Below are 13,479 nucleotides of genomic sequence, written 5' to 3'. Positions count from 1 at the left end.
ACGGTCAGCGGGGACTGAGAATACGGTCGGCCTTTAGGGATTGGCTCCACGGTGTCCGGTTCCTTCCACGCCCTGGTGGTAATGAGGTCCACCAGGGGTCGGCAGGAGGGACACCCAAGAGGTAGATGGGCCCGCTTCAAATGCCTCCAAGAACACGGACTCGTCCGAGGAAGACTTGGGGCAGACCACCCCCTTATGCGAGCATTTCCATGATGTCTCCAAATGAGACATCCTCAGGGGTGACCGTGGGAGCCTTCCCCTTCCTCCAAATCCGTGTCTTCTGTGAGAGACTGGGAGTCAATGTGCCTCCTTTTGCACGTATGTTTGCGGGAACATCCTCCGGGGGCTGTCAGAGGACTCCTCGCAAACAGTAACCTGTTCCAGGGGAACAGCTTGGGGCAAAGGCGGGCTGTCCCAAGGGCTGGATGGTGGAAGCCTGACCCAGTGCAGAGGGAGCGCGGAGCCGAAGCAAGTGCCGGGGTCCGGAGACCTTCAACAGGGCTCTCCACTACATCAAAAGCGAAGGGAGCCGACCTCGACCAAAGGATCCGACAATCGGCTCCCCTTGATCCGAGGAGTGGATCGGAGCCGCGCCAAGTGCTCGGATCCGAAGGGCAGTGCGCTCAGACACAGACGGCGCCGGAGCACTGATCCCCGGATCCGGCTCGGATCCAGGCTCCGAGGTCGGATCCAGCACTCGAGGGCAGGGTCGGATCCGGTACCAAGTACTATCGGGCCGACCCACCCCGCCCGGCTGCTCGGCTTCAACTGCTCCGAACCCGGTAGCGGGTCGGAGAAGGAGCAATTGGCTTGAAAAAGGGTCGAGCTCCCCAGAGGGAGGCAAGAGCACTCCCATCTGCATCTGGGCCTAGATGAACCTTCTCATCATCCGGTCCAGATCAGCGCCTGACAGGCTATAAGTTGATCTCGACGAGGCTACCGAGGTAGGCCTTGAGTGCCTCCTCGATAGCCTCGATGGAGATCGGGTCTCCTCCTTCTCAGGTCCCGTGAAAACACACAGGAGACCGGAGCCGAGGAGGAGAGCCAGCAGACAAGGAGGCCGGAGGAGAAGCAGCTGGCTGGGCCGAAACGACAGAGAGGTCTCGCCCGCCGCTATGGTGCTTCTCCTCCTCGTCCTTCTTTCTAGCTTCCCTCTCCTCCGAACCACTACAGGGAGGTTGAGTCCCAGGAGGAGAAGGGGGAGCCGGAGAGGAGACAACCGAGGAACGGTTACCCCGGCGAGCAGAGGCCGGAGCCGAGTCCGGTGGCAAAAGACCCGCCAAGACAAGCTTGGACCTCCACTCCTTCAATGCCCTGGGGTTGAACCCTGCACAAATGGAACATCCAGAAGTGAGGTGTTCAACCCCAAGGCATCTAACACACCGAATGTGGCAATCAGCCGGGGAAAGCTTATGGCCACACTCGGAGCACTTGGAGAACACAGCTTTGGGTTGTTCAGACATCCCAAAACCAAAAAAGTTACTTAAACTAAAATAAAGCAAAGTAACTAAACACACAGGCCCCAAGTACACACTACGCTACCAGCGAGGGGAGGGATAAGAAAATTAAATTTTTAAACACTAAAAGTATAATTAAGTAATAGGGAAACCTAAACTTCCACACAACTTTCACACAAAAAATCAAAATTTAGCACTTTAAATACTGAAAAAAGTACAGTTTTGTACCTACCATAAATGTAGATGTTCGAGGATTCCATTGCTGCAGTCCTGACTATTGGGTATAGTCCGCGTCCCAGTCGGCCCGAATACCAGAGTATAAGGCTGACGTCGGTCATGGCGCCTTAGACTGGCGTCAGTACGTCAGGGTACTAATGCGCATGACCGACGTCATTTCCTCAGTCTTTTCTTGCCCCAGATGTCAGAAGACCCAAAAAGACAAGTCCCAAAAAACCTGCACCAAAAAACATGTACAATATATACAACAATATATACACATATATATAAAATATAAGCATGTAAACTCACCTACACAACCACCCCTAAACACAGAGGGGAAGGAGGGAGGGTAAATTGGACTGCAGCAATGGAATCCTCGAACATCTACATTTATGGTAGGTACAAAACTGTACTATGTTCTTCGTCTTCCATTGCTGCAGTCCTGACTATTGGGTAGAATCCCAAAGCAGAGGTAAGGGAGGCTGGCAAATTATAAAGTAGCAGGAGCTGACAACATGCCTTGTAAAACAGCTGTGGCAAAACCAGCCCTAGTCTTAGAGTATATAGGCAGGTGATAATGCCTAGAGAAAGTATGCACTGAACTCCAAGTAGCTGCTTCCAGAATATCCTTAGTTGCCACCCCCCTTAGAAATGCTGTTGAAGTGGCCGTAGCCCTAGTGGAATGAGGCCTAATCCCAGCTGGAACCTCTTTGCCATGATGGGAATAACAAAATGCAATGCAAAAGCCAATCCACCTAGAAATAGTTTGTTTTGACACAGGCTTGCCCTGTGAACCCAAAGCAAAAGAAACAAGTAACTGCTGAGACTGCCTAAAATTCTTAGTCCTGCTCAAATAATAACACAATTGCCTGTGTACATCTAAAGTGTGCAAAATCTTTTCCCCTTTATTTTGAGGATCTGCAAAAAACGTAGGCAAATGAATAGTTTGGTTTAAAGCCACACTAGAAACCACCTTAGGCATAAAGGAAGGATTAGTACGTAAAGACACCCTGTCCTTATGGAAAATCAAAAAGGGCTCTACTGCCATAAGGGCCTACAACTCAGACACCCTTCTTGCAGAAGTAATAGCCAACAGAAAAGCAGTCTTCCATGACAAATATTTCAATTCAGCAGTAGCTGCAGGCTCAAAAGGTTGTAGAGTAAGTTTTTCCAACACAAAATTGAGATCCCAAGCAGGAGTAGGAGCTCTACGTGGGGGTCTTATATTCTTTGCCCCTCTAAGAAACTGCTTGAACAAAGGATGCGAAAACAAAGGTGGGTCACAATCATAGTGAGCTGAAATTGCTGCAGCATGAATCTTTATGGAAGAGAAGGACAAACCTTTGTCCAATAATTCAGTAAGATATTGAAGAGCCACACTCAAATTAGGCTCTGAAATCTCCAAATTCTTTGCTGTAGTCCAAAACAAAAATCTCTTCCATTTTTCTGCGTACACTCTCCTAGTACTAGGCCTTCTAGCTTCCATAATCACATTTAAAACTTGTTGAGGAAGCTGAGACCTGCTGTGCTTCAACACAGAATATGCCAAGCTGTGAGATGAAGAGATTGAAGCTTGACATTGAGCAGATGACCGTCCTTCTGAGATAACAGATGAGGAATCAGAGGTAAAGGCCATGGAGGCTTCTTTACAAGACTCCGTAGAAGTGGGTACCAATGTTGCCGAGGCCAATCTGGAGCTATCAAAATCATCCTTGGCCTGTCTTGTCTGACCTTTAATAATACCTTTGGAAGAAGAGGCAGAGGTGGAAAGGCATAGACATGAAGGTTTTTCCAACTGAAAGACAGAGCATCCACTTTCCAAGCTGTGTGATGAAACCCCTTTGTGCAATACTTTGGCAGCTGGTGGTTTAGTGGAGAAGCGAACAGATCTATGTCTGGAGTTCCCCATGACACTGTCAATTTCTGAAATACATGAAGATCCAGTTTCCACTCGTGGGGATCCATGATTTGTCTGCTTAATACATCTGCTAGGGAGTTCTGTGCTCCTGGCAGAAACCTTGCCTGAAGAGTTAGTTGCAGGCTTAACGCAGTCTCCCATAAAATCATTGCTTGCCTGCATAGAGGATAAGAATGTGTTCCCCTTGCTTGTTGATGTACCACATGACAGTTGTGTTGTCTGTTAGAATCAACACCTGCCCTGGAAGAAGTAACTCCTTGAAAGCCATCAATGCAAACTGGACTGCTAACATCTCCTTCATGTTGATATGTAGATGCTGTAGTCTGGCAGGCCACTTGTCTTGTATCCACTTTCCATTTAGATGAGCTCCCCAAGCAGTGTCCGAGGCATCTGTCGTTAAAATCTGACTCGCCTCTGGCCGGGTCACAGAGAGTCCCTTGTTTAGGTGACATTCCTGAGCCCACCACAAGAATTCCTTTTGAAGGCAAGGTATTATTTGAATGACAGTGTCCAAATCCTGGCAGTGCTGTGTCCATACATTTTGAGATACCATTGCAGCTTCCTCATATGCAGTTTGGCATTGGGAAGCACCAGAATACAAGATGCCATGAACCCTAATGCTTGAAGGACTGTCCTTGCAGTCAGCACGGACTGATGAGATAGTTGATGGAAGTAAAGTGACAGACTCTTTTGTTTGTCCGGGGTTAAAAGGCCATCTGGGCTGCTGTATTCAGTCTCACACCCAGAAAGCACATGTCTTGAGAGGGTACTAGACTGGACTTTATTTCGTTCACAGAATACCCTAGGCATCTTAGCACTGCTATGACAAATTCCAGATGCTGTAGAAGGTCTTCCTTTTCTTGAGCCAGAATCAGGCAGTCGTCCAAGTAAGGATAGATTTGAATGCCTTGAAGCCTGAAGTAAGCTATCACTGGAGCCAGAACCTTTGTGAATACTCTGGGCGCAGTAGATAAGCCAAAGGGCAATGCAGAGAACTGATAATGAAAATCTCCAGTTCCAAACCGCAGATACTTTCTGCAACTTAGCCTTATAGGCACATGAAGGTAAGCTTCCTTGAGATCCAAAGTTACCATCCAGTGATCCTTGCCCAGCAGAGGTAACAGTTGTTGTAACGTCAACATCTTGAACTTGGGAATGTCCAGATAAGTGTTGAGGATAGATAAATCCAAAATTGGTCTCCACGTGTTCCCCTTCTTTGGTACTAGGAACAGGCGAGAATAAAATCCGTAGCCTCTTTCTGACACAGGGACTGGCTGAATGGCCCCTATCTGGAGTAACTGAGAAACTTGCTTGTGAGCCTCTTTCCTTTGTGGAGGAGGAACATCTGGCATGCCTTTGAAACGGGGCATTGTGTGGAAATAAAATCTGTAACCGTGATGAATGATATCCAGCACCCATCTGTCTTGAGTGATTAAATCCCAATTTTCTTTGAAAAGAGACAGTCTTCCTCCCAAAGGAGCTGCCAGACGAGAATCCACTGGCAGCTGAAAAGGCAGGTCATTGGGTCTGCTTACGAAAGGACTGACCCCTGCCCTCACCAGAAGTCTGAGCAGGTGAACTCTCTGATCTAGGCCTAAATGAACCTTGAGCCCTGCCCCTACCACGTCTAGACCTACCCCTAGACTGGGAACCATAAGCAGGATATGTCCACCCCTTAGCAGGCCAATTTCTGCTAAACTTGGGAGGCTGCACCTGCAAGAAATCTTTAACAGTCTGCATAGACTTAGCTTTGTCCTCCATTTTCTTTAAAACTGCTTCCACAGGCGGTCCAAACAACACATCAGACTGTAAAGGAGCATCCAAAATCCTGGTCTTAACATGCTCAGCTAAATTCTGATCCTTCAACCAGGCATGTCTGCGAAGAACAGAACTAGTAGCAGCCACCCTCGAGGAGGCCTGAACAGCATCAAAACCACACTGCAAAGAATGCTTACCCACTTGTTCAGACACATGAACCAAATCCAGCAATTCTTTACACTCAATACCTTCCGCCAAAGCATCCACCTTAGACTTCAATTGTGAAAGGAGATAATTCTGATATTTTAGCATGTGAAACTGACAATTCAACGCCCTCATGGCTAGAGTGGAAGAAGTATACACTTTCTTACCCCACCTATCCAAAGCCCTTGCCTCTTTATCAGAGGGTACAGGATTTTTAACCACAGAAGCTTTAACACCTTTAGGCCCCTGAGAAACAGTTTCTGGGTCCGCCCTAGGACTCTTAAACAAATACTTATGAGCTTGGCACCCTATAATACCTATCAGGCTTAACAGGAGCAGGAGGCAAGGAGTCAGGGTTCAGGAAGCCTCTGCAAAACATCCTCCACCACATTCAACACAGGAGGAATAGCTAAGGGCCTATGCTGGGGTAAAAACAAGAATTCCCTAAGCCTTTTCCTGGAATCAGAGTAATCCTGGCCTTCCCATTTAAAGTGCTCCCTCATGGAGTGAAGAGTCTCTGAAAAAGAAAAATCCTCAGGAGGAGAAGCTGTAGGAGTGGAATCATCCACATCAGAATCAGAATAAGTAGGAAACTCTTGTAAGTCTTCCACAGAAGACTCTGAAGCCTGTGAACACTGTTCAAAATCATCAAACTCCTGTTCCACCCTAGGCCTCTTATCAGGCGGGGGCATAGAACCTCTAATAAGAGTAATCAAATCTTCTGCCATTTTAAGCATATGTTTCTTAGGCACAGAGCCCGAAATGCTAGGAGAAGCCCCACAGAAGCTGAACTTGGCCTACCTCTAAAAGAAGCTTTGGCAACAGAAGGAGAGGCCTAACTACCTTGGGAAGAGGGAAGAACAGTTACCTCAGAAGCCCCTCAGCCTGGCCTACCTCCTGAGAGGGCACATCCTGTAACAATAAAGTATCTGCCTGAGACTCCATGGAGACTCCTGGCAAAACCTCTGGCTCCACTGAGCCTACTAAAGAACCGACGTCCGGGACTGCGGTTCCTCACCCCTAGGCTTCACTGTTTTGTCCTTGCGCTTCTTGATGAAGCGGGCGTCGGAGCATCCGACGGCATATTATAATTGCAACGCTTTCCAAACACCAACCTAGCACAATCTAGCCTCCTCTTAATAGTGCGCTTGTTAAATCTAGCACAAGAGCGGCAACCAACAACGTCGTGCTCAGGCCCTAAACAAGGTATACACAATGTATGATAATCCCTATGCGGTATCTGCTTCCCACAAGAAATACAGTTATTCACTTTTTCTGACATCCGTAAAATACTGAGGCAAGAAAACCAAAATGTTCCCAACGGGTTACTTAGCCAACTCTGTTTCGGTCTGAAACTCCGGTTTGGAAAATCTCAGAACGCCAACCTGCACTCGCAAAATTGCTTCTGCATCGGACCATGCGGCAAAAGACTGAGGAAATGACGTCGGTCATGCGCATTAGTACCCTGACGTACTGACGTCAGTCTAAGGCGCCATGACCGACGTCAGCCTTATACTCTGGTATTCGGGCCGACTGGGACGCGGACTATACCCAATAGTCAGGACTGCAGCAATGGAAGACGAAGAACATCTGCACTTAGCTGAAGAGCTTAGGAACACAAATCTGGTCACCAGCGCGGCAAACGAGATCTGGGATCATGAGGGGAGAGCAGGGCATTATGGGTGAGGGGAGGAGCTGAGAGCTTGGATCCATAGCTGGTAAACCATGCCGGTTCGGATCCGATATCGGATCCATAACCCACAGGTTGCAGACAAATGAATCTCCTACTTCAGATAATAAGTTATGTACTCACCATAACGTTCCTTCTAAGTAGTTAGACTTCATTTGTCAGCAACCTTGTGGGTTCCGGATCCGATACGGATTCGAGCCAGCAGCTTACCAAGCTAAAGATCCGAGCTCCAAGTTCCTCCCCCTTACCCATACTACACTGCAACCTCCTTCCAATCCTCAGATCGAGTTTACCACCTAACAACGTGACACCCAACAACCTAAGCCAAAAAGACCTGACCTGAACTCATACACAAGGCTCGCTAAATTCAGAACATCGAGCCCAAACAGAGAAATAACCATCAAGGTCGGGGGGAAGGTTGCTGACAAATGAAGTTTAACTACTCAGCTAGAACGTTATGGTGAATACATAACTTCTTTATCTGAAGCAGTTAACTTTATTTGATCATCAACCTATGGGACAGAATCCCCAACTACCCGAATCTTGGGAGGCCCTTAAGGAAGAATATTCTGGAGCACTGCAGAGCCAAAGGAAGCCCTTCCTCTAGACACCAAATCTAGCTTATGAGTAATGAAGGTGTGAGAGGAGGCCCAGGTAGCTGCTGAGCAGATATCATCCAGGGAAACTCTAGACCAGAATGCAGCTGAAGCAGCCATAGAACGGGTGAAGTAAGCATGAACCCCTTCTGGTGCTGGTAGTCCAAGCTCTCTATAAGCTTGTAAAATACAAAGTGAAATCCACTTAGCGATAGTCACTTTTGAAACTGGTTTTCCCAAAAAGGGTCTAGCAAAGGAAACAAAAAGCTGATCAGATTTACGGAAAGGTTTGGACCTATGCAAATAAAAATGCAACTGCCTGTGTACATTAAGCAAATGAAGTTTATATTCCCCTTTATTTTGAAAATTGGGGAAAAATACAGGCAAATTAATCGACTGATTAATATTGGACTCCGAAGCAATTTTAGGAAGAAAAGACGGGTTAGTCCTGAGATATACCCTATCCTTGTGAAAAACTAGGTATGGGGGTTTCATACACAGTGCCTGAAGCTCGGACACTCTCCTGGCTGAAGTAATAGCCATCAGGAAGGCAGTCTTCCATGACAAGAATTTCAAGTCAACTGATGCTGCAGGCTCGAATGGGGGAGCGACTAAGGCCTGAAGAACTGAAGTCAAATCCCAAGGAGGGGAAGGATTCTTAACAGGAGGCCTCAGAAGAAAGGTACCTTTCAAAAAAGTCTTGCAAATTCTGGCAGCAGCTAGGGAGCCTGAATTTTCCCCTACATGAAAATGGGAAATAGCTTCCAGCTGTACTTTCACTGTGGAAGAGCTGGCCCCTTGCTGGAAAATATGAGACAAAGTCTAACACTGCTGGGACCGGAGCGGTAAAGGGGTCCAGATTTCTCTGTGAAGCCCAAATGGAAAAATGTTTCCACTTACTACTGTAAACATTCCTGGTAGAGGATTTGTGTCGCTACCAGGATGTCCAGATTCAAGGGAAGAATTCCCAAGGGATGATGAATAAGATCCGTAATGGGATCCAAGATCCAGGGCAGAGTTAGGAGATGAGACTGCAGGCAAGGAAACCAAACTTGACGAGGCCAGAATGATGCTATAAGGATAACTCTGCTCCCCAGCTGACGAGCTTTCTGTAAGAATTTTGTCATGAGTGGAAGCAGGGGATATGCATGGCCAAGCATGGACAAGAGCGTCTCTGGGGGCTTCCCCCATAGGGGGAATTAGAGTGAAAAACTCACTGCACTTGTTGGACAGCGATGCGAAGAGATCGCAGCAAGGCTGACCCCACCTGAGGAAGATCTGTTCCGCTACATAAAGGTCCAGAGACCACTCGTAAGGTGAAAGGATAGTGCTGCTCAATTTGTCTGCCAAGATGTTGGACTGACCAAGAATGTGCATTGCTATCAGAAAGCGGTTGGTGGAGATCGCCCATTCCCACACTCTCATGGCCTCTCGACAAAGTAGATAAGACCTGCCCCCCCCCCCCCTGTTTGATGATGTACCAGACCACTGACATTGTCTGACTGGATAGCAATAGTTCCCAGAGGAATATAGGCATGAAAGGCCTGCAACGCTAAAAGGACTGCTCTCATCTCTAGAACACTTATATGCAGAACGGTCTCGCTCCTAGTCCACATGCCTTGGACAGTCCTGCCCGAGCAGTGCCCCCCCCACCCTAAACGGGAGGCGTCCATGGTCGCCGTGGCTTGGGGCGGAGGTGCAACAAAAGGATGTCCTCCTCGCAATTCCTGGGACTGAAGCCACCATATGAGAGAATTTTTGCACACTCTCCTCAGAGGAATCGGAAAGTCTAGAGACTGACGTAGTAGAGACCACTGAACTTGTAACGTTCACTGTAACACTCTCATATGCAGACGTGCACAAGGAATCAGATTTATAGCTGCTGCCATGGACCCTAGGGCTCTCAGGACCAACTCCGCTGGGGATTCAGGAGACTGAAGGGGAGCCAATACGTGAAGGGCCAGGCTGTGAAGTCGGTCTGGAGTCAAAAATATCCTGGCCTGAAGAGAGTCTATTCTTGCTCCTATGAAGTCTAAAATTTGAACAGGTTGGAGGGAAGACTTCTTGAGATTTATCGTGATCCCCAGCCGGGGTTAACAACTGAAGAAATAAATCCCTGGCTAGTACAAGCTGATGCCTGGTGGAGGCAGTGAGAAGCCAGTTGTCCAGGTACAGAAAGAACTGAATGCCCTGAAGCCTCAGGTGGGCCGCTATGACTACCATGACCTTGGTAAATACCCTGGTGGCTGTGGTGAGATCGAAGGGTAGGACCCTGAACTGGTAATGACTGGCTCCTAGCCAAAAGCAGAGAAACCTCCTGGATCGCCTGCCCATCAGGATATGGTAGTACGCATCCTTGAGGTCTATCAAGCACATCCGGGTCTTCCTCCTGCAAGAAGGGCAGGATAGATTGTAGAATGACCATCCAGAACTTTTTCTTGGCAATGGACAGGTTCATCGCAGATAGGTCAAGAATCGGCCTCAAGTCCCCGTCCTTTTTGGCACCAAAAAGAACCTGGAATAGATGCCTGATCCAGACTGGTCTGGGGGCACTCGCTGGATTGCTCTTTTCTCTAGCAGCTTTCTTATCTCCAAAGCTGCCACCTCCCTTTGAGTGGGTGGGACGTCCAGGAGGCGTCTTGTGCATAAGGGGTAGTTTATAAAGGGAAAAGAATAGCCTATGGATATTATTCGAAGAACCCAGCGATCTGACGTGATGGACTCCCATTGGGCTAGGTGCCTTGAGAACCCCCCCCCCCGACTGCCTCCAGAAAAGAGCAGTTGGGCAACCCCTCAGGGCTGCTGCGTGGGTCGGTCGGAAAAAGGTTCCCATGACCCAAAGTTCTTCGGCCCCTCTCTGCCTCTGGCCCGGTGTCCACCTTGTCCCCCACTGCCTCCTCCTGAGCGTTCCAGGACGGTTGAGATTTCTGGAACCACAGCTTCTACTGCCCTCACTGGTTTCTGGAGAAGGACCTTTGAGGGTTAGAGAAGCAGATCCCGATGGCTGACAGCGTTTTCCCATCCTTCTCAATCTGGACAAGCATATCTTGAATGGTTTTCCCAAACAGGGTCGAACCATCAAAAGGGGCGTTAGTAAAGCATGCCTTGAAAGATTCTGAAAAATCACAAAACCAGAGCCAGGCATGACGCCTCATGGTAATACCGAACCTGGCTGCCCTAGCGGCTCCCTCGGTGGCATTAGAGAGTAAACGCATGGACATATTTGACACAGACTTGAGAGTGGCCATATGAGCCAAGAATGTCCATTTATCCTCAGCTGAAATGGACTCCAGGGGAGACTCAGCATACTCTTTCACAAGGTCACGCTGCAGTCTGATTACGTGGGCCATGTAATTCAGCGCCCTTATAGCAAAGGTAGCTGAAGCAAAAGTCCGCTTTCCAAGACAATCCATCGCCCTGGACTCCTTGTCCGGGGGATGGACCAAGGAATGTTCCTGAGCGAGGTCCTTTTTGGTGGCCGCCGCCACCACTATGGCATCAACTGGGGAATCCTTACTCCAAGTAGCTTTGTCTGCAGGAGGGCTCAATACCTTGTCAGGCCATTTGGGTATTGGCTCTACAGTGTCTGGTTCCTTCCAGGCTCTGGTGGTAATAAGGTCCACCAGAGGGTCAGCCGGGGGGGGGGGGCACCAAAGAGGTAGATGGAACTGTATCGAACGCCTCCAGAAATACTGACTCGTTGGAGGGAGGTTTTTGGGTGGACCAAACCCCCCCCCCCCGAAGAATTTCCATCATGTCTCCGAAGGAGACGTCTTCGGGGGATGATATGGGGGAACCTTTCCCTTCCTCCAAGTCAGTATCGTCAGTAAGGGACTCAGGGGAGTCCATGTGCCACCTTTGGCACTGACATTTGCGAGGGGCCTCCTTGGGGGGACTCTCCGGGCAGGGCTCGTACACAGTCTCGTATTCCTCAAGGGGAACTGTCTGGGGTGTAACGGATACAGGCTGTCCCTGGGAGGACTGGATGATGGAAGACAAACTCAGCGGACTCCGAGGAAAGAGTGAGGGGTCTCGATCCTCCAGAGAGAACCCTCTCCACAATGTCGAAAGCCGAAGGGGAACCGGCTTCCCTGATGCTGAAGGTGTGGATAGCAGCACCCCTTGGATCAGACGAGGAGTTCGGAGCTGAGGTTGGCACAGCCGGACCCAAGGAGAGGGTATGCCTCAACCACGATAAGGCTGATGACACACTTATCCCCTCAGATCCGACAGGCTCGAGGGCATGACCGGCGTCGAGGTAGGGGGTACCATCGGTGCCAACACCCCAACTCCGGGGCTCCACGGATCCACAGACTCCGAAACCAGAGGGTGGATCGGAGAAAGACTATCGGGGCAAATGTCGGGGCCAAACTCCCTGCTCCAGCTTGGGGGGGGGGGGCAGCAACACTCCCATCTGCAATTGAGTTTGCAGGAACCTTCTCATCATCCTGTCCATATCGGCTTCAGAGTAGACCTCGAGTATGCCAATGACACCTGCCGGGAGGGCCGATGCGAAGACTATCTCGAAGTGGGCCGAGCCTCCTCCTCCAGCTCCAGGGAGAATCATGGAGAACGGAGCCAAAGGGAAGATGACCTTGCACTTTTTTCTGGACACAACACCTTAGCGGGAGGGGCTGACGGATCAGAGTCGGCTTGCCTCTTGTGACCGCTCTCCCTGTCTCTCTTTTTCTCTCTCTTTTTCTCTCTCCCTATGTTTGTCTTTCTTGGCCTCTCTCCCTCCCTGTTTAGAGGTGGGAGTGGGAGTCCCGGACAGGGGAGGAGGGCCAGAAGGCTGAACAGCCACAGCCATGACTGAAGAAGCCGCAGAACAACTAGCTGACTCTGCAGGTAAAATACCCGCAAGAATCAGTTTGGTCCTGTGATCCTGCAGGGCCCAGAGGTTAAAGGCCACACAAACTTTGCAGCCAGATGTTAAATGCGGCACTCCCAAACAAACTACGCACAGAGTGTGGCCATTGACCAGGTATAGCTTATGGCCACACTGTGTGCACTTAGAGAAAGTTAGTTTCTGACTTACTGACATTTCTGCTTAGATAAGCTAAGCAGAGGCAGACACACACACACACACACACACACACACACACACACACACACACACACACACACACACACACGCTAAGGGTGGGAAGGGAGGCCTACACAACAGAAAGTTTAGCAAATTTCTACACTACCAATAACCCTAATGTCTATACACAAAAAACCCGGGGTGAATAAGGAAAGGGTTATAGAACTGTTTAGCACCGAAAAGGGCACACAGACTGAAAGTTAGATAGAATCTAACTAACCTTCCTGGAGCTCAGAAATCTCTTGCTGCCGAAGCTGAGGCAAACGAGATCTGGGATTGGAAGGAGGTTGCAGTGCAGTATGGGTAACGGGGAGGAGCTTGGAGTTCAGATCTTTAGCTTGGTAAGCTGCCAGATCAGATCCGTATTGGATCCGGAACTCACAGGTTGATGATCAAATGAAGTTAACTACTTCAGATCAATATTTTCAAGTTTTCATACCATACAGCTCTGCATTTTCCCTTCTCATCACTAATCAATTTTCCAGTTATATAGTTTCCTATTATAATTTTATCTTGGTGTCTTAGCCAAATTTCCTCTAGTCCACACAAAT

General features: G+C 48.9%; 1 protein-coding gene across 3 annotated transcripts in view; it reads right to left on the bottom strand.

Annotated features, from left to right (window-relative positions):
• The window catches only part of LOC122798216 (cysteine-rich with EGF-like domain protein 2-B), a 545,426-nt gene that overhangs the window by 109,845 nt on the left and 422,102 nt on the right, over nucleotides 1-13,479 (bottom strand). The gene's annotated exons all lie outside the window — the stretch shown is intronic.

Source organism: Protopterus annectens, chromosome 3.part1 (genome assembly GCF_019279795.1).
Source record: "Protopterus annectens isolate FY-2018-M chromosome 3.part1, PAN1.0, whole genome shotgun sequence".
In the NCBI taxonomy this organism is placed as follows: Eukaryota; Metazoa; Chordata; order Ceratodontiformes; family Protopteridae; genus Protopterus; species Protopterus annectens.
This window is presented reverse-complemented; position numbering and strand designations above follow the sequence as displayed.